Consider the following 19,319-nt stretch of genomic DNA (forward strand, 5'->3'; position numbering starts at 1 on the left):
GGGAGGATCTGGCCTGACAGTTCGGCTGTACTTTTCCCATTGGAGCAGAGTCAAGACTTATTTGCATGTGGCTGGGTCAAACTGAGGTGGCATGCTGGGAGAAAAACAAAGGATTGGGTTGCGTACCCATGCGATTGCCAGTGGCTGACATTAATTGAAGAATTCCTTCCATCTCCATGTTCTTGTTGAACTTTCCAACCAGGCAGACCTACAAAGACCTGAAAACCTTGTGCTTGTGATAATTTATTCACACAAATTTATGTGCATTTTGTGTTCTTCTGTAAGCTTTTCTTTGTCATGTGAATGACATACATTGTCCTGGTCTTAAAAATGAGTAAACTAATAGCTCATCATCAAACCTATTTTATTTTTTGTACCGTCCTCTTCTCCTTTGATTTTTTTTGTGTCATGGAAGTTTTTGACTTTGGCTGAAAAAATAAGGGATGAATGGTGAGATCAAGAGCAGAGCAATAATTTGGATGATGATTTGATGTACTAAAGTTAGATACTTTTTAAGCTCTTTATTGTGTGTAGTTAATATTTATTAGAACTTTGGAATGTTGGGAGCTCTATTGGAGACAATGAAATAAAACATTGGAATGTTGGGAGCTCCATTGGAGACAATGGATTAGAACATTGGAATGTTGGGAGCTCCTTCGGAGACAATGGATTAGAACATTGGAATGTTGGGAGCTCCTTCGGAGACAATGGAGTGCTCCATGCTTTCACTGGCTGGTAAAGCCTGGAGTGTCAACATTCCAATGTTCTTTGTTCACAGCAACAGCTGTGAACAAAGGCATTACGGACCCGAGGGGATTTTAATCCGCTTGGGCTCTGTGAGGAGTTTGTTTTATTTATTAGAACATTTTGCCCTCTAGTGGCGGAATGTTCCAATAGCCTTATAGCTCTTCGTAGCTGGGCTATACCAGCAATTAAAGTCACACTCCCTTGTTAAAGGCCCTCGTCTTCGGCTCAGGCCTTTAACGCTGGAGCGGACCTTTAATGGCCGGTATGGCCCGCTATGGCGGGCTCTAAGGCTATATAAGAATATCGGAATGTTGGGCGCTCCACTGAAGACAGTGGTGTGGTCTGGGCTTGTAATGGCCAGTAAAAGCCCGGAGCTACATCATTCCAATGTTCTTTGTTTACAGCAACAGCGGTCAACAAAGGCATTACGGACCCGAGGGGATTTTAATCCCCTTAGGCTCTGTGAGGACTTTGTTTTATTTATTAGAACATTCTGCCCTCTGGGGCGGAATGTTCTAATAGCCTACCATAGCTGGGCTATACTGACCATTAGAGGCCTGCTTCCTTGTTAAAGGCCCTCCCCTTCAGCTTGGGCCCCACACTATCGTGGGCTATAACGCTATATTGTGGTCTGCTTGATGTTTGTTTTTAGAGTTACGTTTGCTGTCTGCTGGTTCAGCATTGTTGTAACCATTCGGGGTGACAAAGATAGCTTTGTATTTTTTTATTTTTTGTTTTTGTAGTTTTACATGGCGCTAGCCAGACAAAGCTGAGTGGCACAGCGCTTCACAGATGCCCAAGAAGTAACAGTGGTGCATAAATATAAAGAATGTAGACTGTTCACAAGGGTACATGCTGAGAACACAATCAGACAGAAGAGAGGCAGAAATTAGACATATAACATAAGATAATACTTGCATAAATGTAGCTACCCAGGTTGTTGATGAGCATGGGTAAAATATTGAGACTTTAATAATAAATAATAATAAGTGTTGGTAAAAGAGTAGGTGTTTTTTTTTTTTTTTTTTTTTTTTTAATAGGCACATAGGAAGAATGTGTCCTCTCATATGGAGGGATGGAATTCCAAAGTTTGGGAGCGTTCCTTGAGAAATAAATTATTTGAACTTCTTGTTCTTGATTTTCCAGGTGTAGTAATTCAGAGAGCTCAGGAGCCTCCAGAGATCATTTTCTAGCTAGGTAACTGGTGCCTGGACATCTAGGTATTTGAGCATCATGGAGGCCAGCTTGAAGAAGCTCATGGCTTCTGTTGAAAGCCTCCTAAGAGTAATTGAGATAGGAGAGATTTGTTCCTGTCATTTGGATCCAGATACTAATCCAGCTGTGGGATGGAGGGCAGACTTTAAAGGAGGGGGGTGATTCTTCGGGATCCCCATCAGTAGAGATTTTCCATGATCAGTCCCTGATAGGACCCACATTTGCACTGCTTCAAAGCCTTCAGCAGATGGAGGAGTTCTTAGTTGATGGTGGTGCCTGTTGTGATATTAAGGGGAACATAATACGGCAATCCCATAATCCCACAGGAAACTGGCTACACAAAACACAAATTGCCCCTTGAAGGAAAAAGTTATGCTTAGTTGCTAATTTAGGGGGATGTGGTAAAAATATCCACTCCGAAACAGAGAATGACAGAAGTAACAAAAACAGAATCAAATTAATTGTGCATTACACATAAGTAATATAGGGTGTATTTCTTTTGTCTAACAACACAAAATGCTATTTTTAGATCACGGTATATTCATTTAATCATACAGACTGGGTCAAGATAAGTCCCGCTCTCCCACTGTGACACCAAGATCACCAGAGTTCACCGTAGTCCGAGAAGTGATCTATGACCGACTTGGGACCACCCAACCGCTCTGTTCTCCTTTTGTCAGTCAGTTTTATGGAGGTGAGGTTGGAAAGTGCCTTCAATTAGCATCTTTGGCAGTCAATCCATGTACATGTCAGTCTCCAGGCATCTAACAAGTACTTGAGACCATCCTCAGGACAAAGGGGGTTATTACAACTTTGGAGGAGGTGTTAATCTGTCCCAAAAGTGACGGTAAAGTGACGGTAAAGTAAACCAGCCGTATTACAAGTCCATTATATCCTATGGAACTCGTGATACGGCTGGTGGTATATCCGTCACATTTGGGACGGATTAACACCTCCTCCAAAGTTGTAATAACCCCCAAAGTGTTGAACGTTGCATGCATGTAGAAAAGCCTTGACATATAATGCAACTATGAACACACACACACGTTACAAATTGGGAGAGTTCCGTGTAATAGACCAGAATGTAACCTGTACAAAGTACAGGAGTGAACCCTGCAAACGTCCTCAGTTAGAGATCCACCAACAAATGAACGACTGAAGTCACAGCTCACACAAGCATATGTGTAGCCAGTTCATGTGGGGAATCAGACATCTGTCATTCATCTGTGTGAATGAATGTGATATTGAGCGCTCCCAGCTAGGGCATTATTTTTAGCGTCTATATGAATGTTTCTGGCTGGGATGAAGCCCACAGGTTTAGCAGTTTTACGAGTGACTGCCAGCAGTTGAGTGTATTTGCTGCAGAAAGCCAAGATCAAACCGTGCAGAGCAATAGGGAGGAAGAGGTTTGATATCAGGAGGAATTCTGTTTTCTGAGGGTTCAGTTTGGGGTGCTGGTGAAACATTCATGACTGTAGCGCTGCAAGGAGGGATAACGCCCTGTTGGATGGAATTTAGAATAATTACTCACCATGAGCTGTATTTTGCATGAGATGTTTCTATTGTTAGTTGCAAGAATTCTCTATGTATTGTTGTTTTTATGGTTTATTATTTTATGAAATGAAATAAATTATGAAATTAAATAAACAACAGGCTCATCATTATACGTTCAATCAGTCAACATCATACGCCAACACATGCATCATCATGTGCTAACACACATACACCCACCATCATGCACTCCAAAGACCCACCATCAGATGCCACCACATCCACCGTTATTGTATTGTAGTGGGTTGGATTTCATTGGAATGGGGTGGATTGGATTGGGGTTCGGGTGGATTGCATTTGAGTGGGGAGGGTTGTTGTGGATTTTACTGGAGTGGGGTGGATTGGACTGGAGTGGGTTGGACTGTATTGAGTGGTGTAGAGCAGAGTAGATCTGTTTGCAGCATGTTGTTTGTATTGGAGTGGGGTACGTTTGAGTTGGAGTGTGGGGAATTGGAGTGAGGGGAATTAGAGCAGGGTGGATTGAAGTGGGATGGAATGGACTGGAGTGGGGTGGATTTGATTAGACTGTGGTGTATTGGAGTGAAGTGGGGGTGGACTGGAGTGGAGTGCAGTACATTCGATTAGAGTGGGGTACATTGGATTGGAGTATGGTAGATTGGACTGGAGTGGGGTGGATTGACCATAAGTGGGGTGGATTGGAGTGGACTAGAGTTGTGTGGATTGGATTGGGTGGATATGGGTGGATTGATTTGGGGTGCAGTGGGTGGATTGGTTTGGAGTGTAGACGGACGATATGGTGGATTTGGTTGCATTGGAGTGGGTGGATTGGACTGCAGTGACTTGGACTGGATTGAATGGTGGGGTATGGACTGGAGTGGATTGGTTTGGAGTGGGGTGGATTGGATTGGAGTGGGGGGGATTGGATTGACTGGGATGGGTTGGAAGGGGTGGATTGGATTTTACTGGGTTTGATTGGGGTGGATTGGAGTGGGGTGCATTGGATGGGGTGGATTGGATTGGATTGAATGGGGTGGATTGGATTAGGATGGATTGAAGTGGGCTGGATTAAATTGGGGGTGAGGTGGGTGAAATTGGAGTGGGGTGAATTGGATTGAGGTGGATTGGATTGGGTTGGGGTGGGTTAGATTGGGGTGGATTGGACTGAAATGGAGTAAATAGATTGGGGTGGATGGAATTGGGTGGGGTTGATTGGATTGGATTGGGGTGGATTGGATTGGGGTAGATTAAATTTGGGTGGGTTCAATTGGAGTGGGGGATTGGATGGGCTAGAGCAGGCTGGGAATGATTGGAATGGGGTGGATTGGGGTGGAGAGGAATGGATTGGAGCAGGGTGGATTGGGGTGAGGTGGATTGGAGTGGGGTAGATTGGACAGGAGTGAGGTGGATTGGGGTTGATTGGATTAATATGGAGTGGAATGGATTGGAGTAGGTGGATTAAGGTGGATTGGAATGGCATGGAATGAATTGGAGTGGGATGGATTGGATTGGCATGGGGTGGATAATAGTTTGGCATGTGGTGTAGTGGGGTGAACTGTATTGGAGTGGAATGGGGTGGATGGATTGAATTGGTGAGGATTGGAGGGATTGGGATGGATTGGAGTGGGATGGGTGAGCTGGAATGGAGTGGGGTGGATTGGGTTGCGGTGAACTGGATTGGAGTTGGGTAGATTGGCTTGGAATGGGGTGAATTGGATTTGAGTGGGAAGGACTGTATTGTATTGGAGTGTTGTGGATTAAGTGGGGTGTATTGGAGTGAGGTGGACTGGATTAGAGGGGGATGGGGTGGGTTGGATTGGAATGGGCGGGTTTGATTGAAACGGAGTATGTTGGATTTGAGTGGTTGAACTGGAGTGGGGTGGACTGTATTGAATGGGGGGGATAGGAGTATATTATGGTGGATTGGACCTGATTGGATTGGGAGGGGTGGGGTAGATTGAATTGGAGTGAGTTGGATTGGTTTGGAGTGAAGTAGCTTGGAATGGGTTTGATTGGATTAGACTGGATTGGGGAGTGTGGTGGACTGGTGTAGGGTGGGGTGGATTGGAGTGGAATGGGGTGGATTGGAATGGGGCAGATTGGAGTGAGGTGGATTAGATTAGGGTGAGTGGTTTGTATTGGACTGGAGTGGACTGGAATCAAGTAGCATGGGCAGAATTGCAGTGGGTTGATTGTGGTTTGGACTGGAGTAGGGTGGAATGGATTGAATGAGGTGGACTGGATTGAAGTGGGGTGGATTGAATTTGGATGGATTGGTGTGGAGTGGACTGGAGGGGGTGGACTGAAGTGCCCTGCATGATTATGTGTTTCAGCATAATTTCAGAAATTACACAGAAGAAAGAAACTGACGCTTTGTGATATTTAGAACAAGATAATCATCATCTTTTGAAAACTCACCCACGAACAAAAACAAAACATGAGTGTAAAGTGAGAAAGAAGACTCTGCAAAATAGAAGAAAGTTAATGATAGAAAATAAAACTTTGCAGTATTGTTTGTCCTGCTGGGCTCGTTTTTGCCAGTCACAGGCCTTCTGTTTGCAGGGCAGTAGAAGTCAAAAAGAACAAAATACTACCTCAATAACTAGGGAGCAGTAGACAGCCACTGTTTAAGTTGAACAAATCAGTGCCTGGTCCCTGCTCCACAGAAAGGAATGAAAATGATGCTTGGTCTGCAGTGACCAGTTAACAAACTGTGTGCCACGAAAGCCAACATATGGATAGCAACGGGCTGGCTCCAAGCCCTTTTCTTGTTATCAATAGTGTCTCGCAAACTTGACCCTAAAAATGGGGCCTGATAACTCATTTTCTAACGTATAGGGACAACGTGGTCTGTTGCAGCTGGTGAAACTGGCAGTGACACAAAGGGAAGCCGCGAGCATTGACAACTGGTGAAGTCTAACTGTGCCAGCAGCCACATTATACAGATGCTGCCGGTTACAGAGTAACGTATGGTGCCTTGAAGTGGTGGGGCATAGATACCCAGAAACACAAGGCTGCCCCTCACCAGCTGTGTTTGGGGTTCAACCTCCCTAAGAGAACTGTTAAAACGGTCGCAAGCTGGCATTTTACAGCACAACGGCTCTAAAATTGGCTGAAAAGCACCGGGGAGCAATAGAGGCAGTTCAAAACACCTGAGTGAGCAACTTCACATGGCCTACTAGTCTTAAAAATGATATAGCATCGTCTTTCACTTCTGCAACGCATCACCGCCCATCCTGTCCCTTCCAAGTAGATTGTCAGTCATCAAACTTAGTGAATCTTTGTTACAAAAAATGTTTGGTTCCCAAACTTCAGAGGAAAGATACAGAAAGCTACAGAATTACGTTCAGATGTGTTACCATTGCAAATTAAGGAAGCGTCCATTGCAGAGTAAGGATTCAAAGCCACTGTTATTTCAGAGTGGGCACCGTCATGCCATGAATGCCCACAAATTGCCAGGAACACAATATGCGATGGCATCCATTATGCCGGAGTTGGACACAACCATACTTTCAATGCTCAAAAGATGCCACTGTTATGCAAGGATCAATATCATAAATAAGGCTTCTAGTTTTCTGTTTTTACTGATTTTTACAGATAAAAGAATCTAGCTCCTGTCTGTATTTATTTTTAAAAACTAAAAACTACAGAATATTGTGCTTTTTGCAAGTGACTCTCCTCTTTGTCAGTTATGAAAAACCAGACCAATTGGTAAGTAGATAGACACAATCGGAATTTAGAAACAGGATGAGATTTGCTTAAATACAGACATATGTTAACACCCATTTGTATATAATGCTAGTAATTACCTGTCCACGTAGTGTTTTGTTATATTAGGCTGCTTAATTTGCTAAAAGGCATCAAAGCATGAGTGCATGTTTGCCAGATAAATACATGTGGAAATATACCATCTTACGACTCAATTTATTAAAAAAAAAATATATATATAGATAAATACATGCAAAAAACATAAATCTGGAGAAATACAGACAGAAATATCAACAAAAACAAATGCCATAAAAGTGGGAGACCTAAATTATAAAAGGGATGGAGAGCACCATACCTCCGATACCTAGTATGTCTAGAAGTAGCACCCTTTATGCCAGGGATTCTGCCAGCTGTGGGCACCAACTGTGGACAGGCCATGGATTTCCACAATAAGTCACAAAAGACCCACATTACGTTATGTCCCTGAAGCTCTAAGTGCAGGCAGGCACGGCTCCTCCATTAGGGCGGAGGAGCGTCACCCCTCTGCCAGCAGTAGCAGCTGCAAACCTTTTTACAACAAAATGATTAACTACATTTATCGTTTTGTCATAAAAGGTTCGGGGCACAGGGGATGACAGCACTGAGGGGGAGTGCTCAGCACCCCGCTCATTGCGCATGTATGTTTGGCCAGCCATCTCGGGCCGGCCAAACACACATGCGCAGTGGGCTCTCTCCAGCCAGGCACTGTGTTGCCGGGCTGGAGAGAGCATGCGCAGGCTCCCAGTCTGCCTGGGAGCAGCTATGAGCAGCGTGAGGACTGGCCGCAGGGCAGGCTGGGAGACAGAGACGGAGACTATCCAGGTACAGGTAAGTGTCCCAAAGTATCTGTCAAGAACGGCCTTCTCTCGCATGTATAGCCTCGCTGTCGCTCAAACGCTGTTTGTTTAACTCTTCCACACTTGATGCCCTTTTTTCCGGGATTCATTCATTCTGTCCTTCTTTCATTTACAGATTATTCTATTGCGTGATCTCTCAGCCCCCTTTACCTCCTTAAGCCATATTTGTTCTTTAATTCCTTCATCCACCTCTCTCACCAGCAACTGCTTTCACTCGCTCTTTTATCTTACTTGGTCACTTCCAGCATCTCTCTACGAGTAATCGTATTCTCCTCTCTTTCATCGCTGTACTTAACAGTTCTTTTTTTATTCTCACATGCAGTTTTTATTCTTGTGTTTCCCGTCTATTTGTGACTTCTTTCTTTCTCTCTGACTCTGCCATTCATTCCTCGCCTCTTTGTCCTCGTCCTCCTCGTCCCTCTCCCTTTCACCTTCCTCTCCTGAGATCCCTCTCTCTCACTCCTTCTTGCACTCACTCCTTTTAGCTGTTGCTCTCTTTGGGACATATTTACAAGCCCCTAGCGCCACCTTCCGCCACCATAGTGTTTTTTTTTTTACTCTAAGGCGGCATTAAGGAGGCCTTTGTCCCGCGGTGTGTTTACCAAGTGGCACAATTCTTGCACTGTACCACTTTGTAAACTCCTTGCACCACATTACGCAAGGAGGGCGTTTTCACACAGGGAGGCCCAAAAAATGGTGCAATGAGATCTACAAGTTTTCACTGCGTCATGTTTTCTGTCATTTTTAAGTCTGCTCAGAGCAGGTGTTCCAAAGACGCACCCGTTATATTAAATGGGCCTCCCTGTGCTTTGCTGCGCTAGCGTAAAAAAGTTTGACGCTAGTGTAGCAAATCACCACGACAGCATCACAAATGTTGATGCTATTGCCCTAATGATCGCCATGGTGCGCCATATTGTAAATACAGTGCAACCATGGTGTTGTTAGGTCAGGCAGGGGCGACGCAAGAAACGTGACGCATCAGGACCGATGTGCCACTTTCTTGTAAATCTGCCCCTTTGTTTCTTTGATTTTGAGAGGGAGGAAACAGAAAGAGGTATGGTGAGGTAGCTACTGTGGGGAAGTCAAACCAAGAGAGGAGGGGTCACTTTTGAGATATCAGTTTCTCACTATGCGTAAGGTGCCAGCCCTCTCAGAGAGCTTCTGTCTGGGACCAGGTACACATTCTGGAAGCCTTGTGCATTGATGCTAATAGTTGCAGTCCTGCAAAAGTGGGGTCCTGGTCCTGTGGCACTTGCAGCCGAGAACACAAGCCCCTCTTTGGACCCTTCTGTCTCTTGGGTTCACAGAAGTGTTACCAGATGACCTCCTGCCACTGAGGAAACACTGATCCCACCCTGGACGCACATTTACTAACTACTGCATTGTTGGAGTTGCAGTCTTGTTTTGTATCACTTATATCAATGCACATAAAATACCGTAATGCAACTTTATAAAAAAAATGTTTTTGTAAAATAAGGAAAGCCTGAGACTGGAGTGGCACATCCCCAGAGATACCAAGTTATCCTTAAACAACAGCCATGGGTCAGGCTGTCCTATAGATCAATGGCTACTGTCCATCTGGCTGGTGCCATTAAAAGGCTTAGGGGCTGGTGCAGAGTCAGCAGTCGTGGTTTACAGTGCTTGGAAACTGAGGGGTGGCGCACAGCAGGGGGGCAAGTAATATTACATTAATAAAATGTAAAAAAAACACTTACCTGCACGGTGCCGCGCTCCTCCGCTCCTCCGTCTCCTCTGCTACAGGCACAGGCTCCCAGCCTGCCCTGCGGCCAATCTTGGTGCTGCTCAGAGCAGCGTTAGGATTGGCTGAGATCTCCCAGTCAGGGCACTCTCACGCAGACTGGGAGCCTGTGCCTGCCCTCTCCAGCCTGGCAACACAGTGCCGGGCTGGAGAGAGCCTACTGCGCATGTGTGTGTGGCCAGCCCGAGACAGCCAGCCAAACATACATGCGCATGAGGGGTCACCCCGTGGCCCCGCCCCTTTACATGAAACTTATAATAAACACAGTTTAATATCGTATTCTTGTAATGTTTTGCGGCTGCTGGCAGGGGGGTAGCACTCCTTCGCCCTAATGGAGGAGCCGCCCGTGAGAGTCAGTACATGCGCGGGACAACCTTCCTTAGCTAACAGCCTGCTGAGATATTGCCTGTCCCCCTCAGAGGCTGGTATGCCTGTCTTCGGAGAGCTAGGCTCTACAGACTGTCCTGCGCCTGTCAGCCACTGCACAAAATACAGGCTGAGAAATTACTTTTCACTAGCCTGGAACAGGCCTTGGTAATCTATTCATGTGCAGGCCACTGATTCTGTGTGATTGAGTGAGTGAGCTAGTTTAATGCTACAAACATATCACCTGGACTGAAAAATTGCCTCATTTTCCACTTTGTGCAACCTACGTCAGGTTTCTGGGTGCGCCAGCTTGTTTCAAAGCACTCCCATCCAAACGTGCCTTTCGGAAGATCACACAGTTTGTTGGTCAGGTATAGAAGTCACAACACACCCTCGCACCCTGGTCCACAGTCAGCAGTGCTGCTCTGCTCCTGTTCAAGGTGCAGCTGCCCTACAGCAGACAACATTGTAAAGATGGCTGGGTTGCAGCAGTGTGTTCCTTGAGGGTTGTGGTCACAATAGCCGATTCCATGTCAGTCATGATGTTCTCTGAATGAAGAGGCCTCACCCTCATTACAGTGGCATGCTTCATCATAGGCGACCTCATCCCACACTGAGAAGAAGGTACTATCAGGGTGGACTCAACCACTGTTCAAGGGAGTTGTGATAAGAGCTGCTGGATATAAAAAGGATTCAAATGCATGAAATTAGAGCCAAAGGTTTTCCCTCTATTAGAAATTAGATCAAAAATTAAAATGGCGGATGCACTGTGCAGAGCACTGTGACGTAACCATCCTACCCATCCTGCTGCGTGCCAACATGTTTCCGCCTTTGTAGTTGCCCAGAGGGTCGGAGGCTTCATCTAGGTTATACATGATCCCTAACTACATATATGCATACATTCTTACATTACATTTTCAGTACAAAAATAGTCTCTCACCTTGATGGAAATCTAGGTCGTAAGAAAAATATTCAGTTTATTAGGTGCTAGAGAATAAGGGCAGGATTATGAGTTTGTCGGTCAGACGAGCCAACCCCCAAACTCTTGGAGATGAGAATGCCGTCAACCTGGTGGCCTCATTCCCAGTAGTATTACGATGTTCTCCCCTGGTTGGCCGGTGGGAACATTGTATTATGACATTCCTGGCGGGAACAGTGCTAAGGTTCTGGTCTTGGCTCCCTTAAGGGTGCTGAGGCCAGCACCGTAGCACAACAGCACCCTCAGATTGTGCATTGTCTGCAAAGCAAAGCAGACAGTGCACATTCTGAGGGTGCTGGGCAGGGCCCCCCGTGACTCCCAGCACTTCCTTTCTGCCAGCCTTTTCATGGTGATTAAACCAGTATGAAAAGGCTGGCGGAAAGGTGACTTGTGATCAGCACAGCGGTGCTGAACTCAGTACCGCCGTGGCTGACCACTAATCCAAGCTCCTGTCAGCTCATCAGGGACCATGTATCTGGTGGGAATGGCGGTCCCCTGGCGGTCAGACCGCCAGGACCCTAATGTGGCAGGCTAACCGCCTGGAGTGCGTCAGTCTGAGAGCCAGCCTCATAATGAGGCCCTAAGTGTTATATTGCCTCATAAATGGTGTTTGGACAAAATATTGATTTAAAAATATCAGGAGACAGAAATATCAGTAATTAAATATCATGACAAACAAATGATGCACAAATATTGTTGACAAGAATATACAGCGTTATTGGGGTCTGGCGTTCACTAAACCGCCAGACTCGCGGTGGCGGTCGGACCACCACCAATGCAGCAGTCCGAGCGCCACATTATGACCACAGTGGTTGTGCCGCGGTGGGACCGCCAGCATCGTCAGAATCAGAGATCCCGGCGGTCTGGCAGTTGCAGTGGTCCTAATCCGCCAGGGCAGCACTGCAAGCAGCACTTCCCTGGGGATTACGACCCCCTTCTCCACCAGCAGTTTCATGGCACTACCACCTCCATGAAAATGCTGGCGGAGAACGGGTGCAGGGGCCCAAGGGGGGGAGTGGGCCTGCACTGCCCATGCACTTGGCCAGCACCATTGCAATGTTCACTGTCTGCTGTCTAGAAAGTAAACATTGCGAGGGTGCAGGTGCACTCTGCTTCCTACAGCATTGCTGCCGGCTCAATTAGGAGTCGGAGACAATGCTTTAGGGTGTTTCCCGCTAGGCCAGTGGGAGGAAACTCAGATTATATCCCACTGACCTAGAAGGAAACTCTTTAAAATTATTTTTTTAGAAACATCTTTATTGGTTGATTGTTAAAACAACTTCATAACAGGTCACGATTACACCTTGGCATGCATTCACTGTCTTCACACCAGACAGCGAATTGATAAAACATTCTCTTAACACATTGTATCCCCCATGGACCTTCACACTGAGCAATCAGTGAGCAGGAAACTCTTAATGGGCCCTGCAGGGAGGTAGCCATAATGGCGACAACCTCCCCGTTGGAAGTTCAGAAGACGGCCTAAACCATCCGCCGTACTCGCAATAAGGCCCATAGTTTTTGAAGGTAAGTAATATCTTTGTTAATAATACTGATGTTTTTAATATCATTTTCACTAATATAGTGGTTAAAAATATCGGATTTTAAGTATTTTAATGCCTTTAGTTGATTTATTAATTGTATTTGTTAATATTGTTTATAAAAATGTTATTGTTTTTAAAATATAGCTTGTAATTATAAGTGATCTATAATTTTTTGTTAATTTTTATTAGTAATTTATAGTGTTTATAGTAGCATGGTGTATGGTTTGTAGGGGAATAGGGTGGGAAGTTAACAATTATTATTTGCCTCATTATGAGGCTGGCGGTCTTGAGACCGCCGGCCTCACGGTGGCAGTTGGAACAGCCGCTGCTGTGGCGTTCTGCCGTCACTTTACGACCCTGGTGGTCAGACCTCCAGGGTACTGACGTCTCCTCCGGGATCGATGATCCTGACAGGCTGACAGTGGTAGAGGTCGGAATCAGTCAGGGCAGTGCTGCATGCAGCGCCCACCTGCTGATTATGACCTGGTTCTCTGCCAACCTTTTCATGGCGGTATCACTGCCATGAAAAGGCTGGTGGAGAGCAGGTGCAGGGGGCCACAGGGGGGGCTCCTGCACTGCCCATGCACTTGGCATGAGGAGTGCAGGGGACCCCTGTCCAGCACCCTCGCAATGCTCACTGTCTGGTGTGCAGACAGTTAGCACTGCGAGAGTGCTGGTGCCACCATGCGGCGGCATGATATGATCATGACATTATGTGATCTTGGGGTCTATTCGGTTTTTAGGGGTAGAGGGTTGGAAGTTAATTAAGTAATAAATAATTAACAATTAATTATTAATTAATAATTAATTATTTTATTGAATTGATTTTTAGTTATATAAAATATGTAATATTGATTTATTTTACTTCAATTTTAGTTCCGGGATGCTAGGTTTCTAAGGGTATAAGGTGGGAAGTTAATTAGGTAATAATTAATTAATTATTATTTATTATTTGTAAATTCATTATTTACTTGGATTTTAAATATGTAAATTGTAGAATACTTTCGTAATTTTTATTTTATTTTAGTTGTGGGATGCTAGGTTTGTAGAGGTCTAGGGTGGAAAGTTAATTAAGTAATAATTAACAATTCGTTTTTAATTTGTTAATTCATTATTTAATTAGTTTTAAATATGTAAGTTATGGATTAGTCATTTTTACTTATATTTTGGGTGCAGACTGTTAGGTTTGTAGGGGAACAGGGTGGAAAATTAGTTAATTATTGAATAAAAATGTAATATTAATTGACAGTTAATTTTGGTATTGAATAATAATTATTTAAATTGATGTATTGCTTTTTGCTTTTTTAATACATATACATATTTTATGTTAATTGTTTTTATTACGAGTTTTAATTTTTTTTCTACATTCATAGGTTACTTGCATAGGTAATGTGTTTGAAGTGGAGTGTTTTCCCTATTGTGGCTTACACTGCAATAGGAATAGTAAAATGAAACTCGTCGTAGTTCAACTCTTTCCCTACTCTTGTGGTGTTTGGAGTGGAAATAGTGAATGTCACCCCTATGAAATGCAACGCATTTTCCTACTCCTGTGGTGTTTGGAGTTTGAATAGTAAATGTCACCCCTATGAAATGCAACACTTTCCCGACTGTTGCGCTGACTAGGGTGGGAATATTCAATTTTATCCCACATAAGTTAAAAAATGTCTCTACTGTTGCACCGACTGGAGTGGGAATAGTCAATTTCACCCCTCTGAAGTCCAGAGCTTTCCCTACTGTTGCACTGACTAGAGTAGGAATCCTCAATCTAACCCATCTGAAGTCCAACACTTTCTCTACTGTTACATAAACTAAAGTGGGAATAGTATACTTAATAATCTTAAACTCCAATAGTTTTCATAATATTAGTTACATAGATTTTATGGCACTAATTGTTTAATTTTTGGGTAGTTTGTATTATTTGTTTCTATTGTTATTTATTGTAGCATATTTCATAAATGTGTTTTTAAATTTTTTCAATTTTAAATATTTTACATATATATATGTGTGTGTATATATATATATATATATATATATATATATATATATATATATGTTTATATGTATAACTTAGTAACGGTCACCACTAGGTAGTTATAGATAGGGCCTAGTTTCCATAGAAACATGTGTTTGTTAAGTATATATTTCTATTTAGTATTAAATATTAGTGAAATTAATTTACATTACATTAAATGTATCTATTAAAATATTTACCATTTACTGCTTTAAACTCTATGTTTATTAAAAATATAGTTTGGTGTATTTTTGGACAATAGTAGTGTTGACAAAATTAGTGTTGATATTTTTTTCTGATATTTTTGTACTTATCATTATACATATAGGAGCACAATGTTGTGACAAACAATATTTTTGATACAATATTTTTGTCAACTATTTTGTTTACTACTGTGTTGTGTCAGTGGTCCGCATAAACCTGCACTATTTGTTTGCTGGTGAAAGCAGAAATCATTACATAATAATTTATGTGACAGTAAGTGAAGACACTGCAAGACAGCACTGCTCACATGACAGGCTGTGAACACACATGCATAATACTTATCTAAGGGAGTCTAAACCAACATGGTCATGGCAGAGGCGGGACACCTTTGTAGTCACACATTTGTTATAGGGTATTAAGGTTGATGCACATAGCACAGCGATCATACAACACTCTTCATCTGGTATAGAACCAAGGGTCTCGCTCGCTCATCTATGCAGCATCATTATGGCTCCACCTCATGAGCTCAGTCACCTGTCGCCTTTGGTCTTGGGATGGAAATGCCAGAGTACTCATTGGTGACGGCGGGTGGGATTGTCCCCAGAGTGTAATTGCATTCATTCTGTGGATTTGTTAAAAACATGAATGTGTTTGTAAGTCTACGAGCACACAGACATGCCTTCATACATTTATTTATACATATATGTCTACATCTATAGTACATGTCCAAAGACAGACTGGAGCACCTCTTGTAACAGAAGGCGCATGTGCCAGGATTCGTAAATTAGTCTTACGCCATAAAAAGAGGTCAGTTTTACCTCACTGGGAGTCAGTGTCCTGTCACACTACCTATTGCGACTCCCGCTTACCAAATCGCTTAATCCGTTATGGGATGTGCCTGGTGTTAAATGCCCTCCTGTTCAGAGCACCCGCTCCATGTATTGGTAACAGGAGCACCCTGGGACCAAAAGGTGTGGCGCACAGTTCCTTGTGCTGACGTCTGGCACAAGGCCATTAGCTGCCATTCCAATGTTCCCTTCCTCAACAATGGTTTCCTTGACAACGATGTACTGATCCAACACCCCACAACCCTTTAGGTGCTGGAGCGCATTCACAGCAAAGCAGAGGGACAGTAATGAAGAATCACACTGATGTTACACGGGGGATGTACATTTGGATAACAGTGAGCTGTTTATATCAGGAGCAGTATTCAAACTTACTTCCACAAGTGGACAACAATTTTGACTTTCATTTGTGGCAAATCTTGCACAACTACATTGATCAAACTGATACATGTCACTTTGCGTGGTCCATGAACTATTTATTAGCCCTTAAACCATAAGATTGGCAATATCTGGATGTCACTTTCTATATTTAGGGCCTTATTATGAGGCTGGTGGCCCAAAGACTGCCAGCTTTGCAGTGGCGGTTGGACCGCCGCTGCTGTGGTGGTCCAACCGCCACATTACGAGGTTGGAGGGCAGACCCACCAACCCCCGCCAGGATCGTTGATGCCGATGGGATGACGGTGGTCTTGGTTGTAATCAGCCAGGATAGCGCTGAACTCAGTGCCACCCTGCTGATTACAACATTGTTCTCTGCCAGCCTTTTCATGGTGGTCTAACCGCCATGAAAAGGCTGGTAGAGAGCATGTGCAGGGGGCCACAGGGGTCCCTTCACTGCCCATGGCATGGGCAGTGCAGGGGTCACACCTCCCAGCACCCACAAAATGACCACTGTCTCTATTATGAGCCAGCGAGAATGCTGCTACAACTTTCCCACTGGGCTGACAGTCTGCCCAGTAGGAAAGTCATAATGGGGCTGCAGGGAGATCGCCAGCACCACAGCAACCTCCCAATTGGGAGTTTGGAGGACGGATATTTCCATCCGCCAAACTCATAACCAGCTCCTTAGTTTTAATATGGCTTCTGTGCAGCCTGTGATGCAGCCGCCACAACTTCTGCAGAATCCAGGCATACCACCCATCAAATGGAAATAATGACTGGGAATATTTGAAAACTATCTGTCAGAATAGATGTTGCAAAATGTAAGCCATTAAGGAAGACAATTTTGTTGTTTACCTATTTAAGTCAAGGTGGCCAATTCGCTTTTTATAACCTCCCTGAAGTTGATGATCCCAGGGCCAGTTGATATCCTGGGATGAATACTGTGAGATAATGGCTTAGTTGCAAAAATACTATGCTGAGGAAGCAAATATTTGCCTAAATGCCATCATCTTTTCTGGCTTAACCAAGGCTATGAGGAAGGAGCTGTAGAGTATATTGCAGCCCTTGAGTTCTTTCTGCAACTTGTGATTTCAAAAGCAAAGTAATAATTTATGTTAGGGATCAATCTGTCTTTGATTCCTTCTACAATGGCAGTGTAATGTCTAAAAAATATTAGAAATGTGGGGTAGCCTCTCCTGATCACAAGACATGAGCACAACTGTACTCATGCCAAAAGGCCAAAAGACCCATCTGGATCTACTACAACAATTGGCAACTATATAAAGTGTAAACCACCAGGGGAAGCGGAGGCCAGCTCCACTGTGGTAATCAAGTTTTGCCTTGCTTTATATTATAGACACTTTTAGTTAAAGAAGACCTCCACATACATATATCTCAACATGGCAAATTCCAGTTTGAGCCTTTAGATAACATTGTGATGTTTATGTAATGTAATAATGTAATGTAATATTGTAATGTCCATGATTTAAAGATAGTACGTCTACCTTATAAAAGTAATACCGTTATGTTTATATAGTGAAACAATGCTTATTTAAAGGTAGTCATTTGTGGTTTACTTAACAGTGCACACAAACAGAGAGATTGATTACATCCCCTTTTCTTTAGTTTTCTGACACATGGTTATTGTCGACCTACAACCAATTTTTGGATGTGTAAGGTAATATTAGCCTTTACATTCTGAATTGAACAACATTTATAATGTGTACTAAAAGTCTATTTGTAGTGTCACTTCACATACACTTGTTTCAAAGTTTAATGATTTAATTTATATTTATTTATTAATAATGTAAGTATTTAATTTTGTTATACTTGCATTTATAAAAACATACTAAAGTATTAATGTATGTATATGTTTTTAATAACATCAACTCAATCAAAACGATTAATGGCATGAATTCACAAAAACTTCCAGTACAGAATAAAAAGTGTTATTTATTAAAAAAATTGGCTAGTAAGTTATTTCAATATATCAAGAACTTAAAATTACAAAATCAAAACAAGGGAGAGAAAGCTCACATTTACCCACTGTTAAACATACAATAACAAGAAAATTATAACTATTTTATTCTTTAAAAAGACAAGAATATTATTGCCCCCAAAAGACAAAAAAAGCTTTTTTCCTGTGAATAAGAAATTTACAAAATCAAGACATCACAAAACCTAACTGGGATGTTTGGAAGAAGTAAAAGATGGCACAAGTGCAAAAACTGAATTAAGGAAAAAGTTGAACAGAACATTCCCACTGATGTCTGTTTTTTTACATTGGTGCGTACAATATTCATATCCTTCTCACCACCCTCTGATGCCTTCTCATGCGCTTGGATGTGTGTGGATGGTGTAGTTGTCTGCACAGAGGAGGCAACAGAGGCTGGTGGTGTAGACGGTATGCCCCCCAAGACAAGAGTGAGCCTACTGAAGGCTGCAGTACGATACCTGGCACGGCTCTGTTGACCTAGAATAACAGAGACACAGTTATGATTTAGGACTTGCAATGGTAAGGAAAGAGCTAATTTTTGCTCAAGTCCATTTTGAAAATTTATAGTTGAAGCATAAATCTTCTCCAAATGTTTCTCAATGTTGGTAATGTCTGGCCATTGATGTTCGTCTTTAATGGCATCCGCAATGTGAGCTAGTGGACTCAATTATGCCATGCAGCCAAGAATGAGTGCCTTTAATGTTCTCAGTTAAATGTTTGCTTTGGCTCAGCCATCTTCAGGCTTCTTCCAGAATGTTGAAGAATGTCTTCATACCTTTCTTCACTTCCCCAGAAGCCTTTTCCTGTGTCCTCTGGATGCATCCTTAAAAGGTGACTTATGGATCTTCATCCACAGGAGAGCACTGTCTTTTTGTCATGAGAAATAGGCTTGCTGGTGTGTCACAAACACTCTAACATTACCTTCTAACATGCTGACAGACATGTTACATTGATTAAGAAAAAACATTACTTTCAAAACCTTTGATAATATTTTATTTTAAATTGCATTATATACATTTTTAACTATATGTCTTTAAAAGTTTTTTATTGAACGTCAAAAAATTCAACACTGTATACATGATGTATTTTAGGAAATGCACTACAATTTTAGAATGTGAAGCAAATCAAGGTGTTCTCTTGCATCAACTAACATGACTAG

Source organism: Pleurodeles waltl, chromosome 8 (genome assembly GCF_031143425.1).
Source record: "Pleurodeles waltl isolate 20211129_DDA chromosome 8, aPleWal1.hap1.20221129, whole genome shotgun sequence".
NCBI classification, from domain to species: domain Eukaryota; kingdom Metazoa; phylum Chordata; class Amphibia; order Caudata; family Salamandridae; genus Pleurodeles; species Pleurodeles waltl.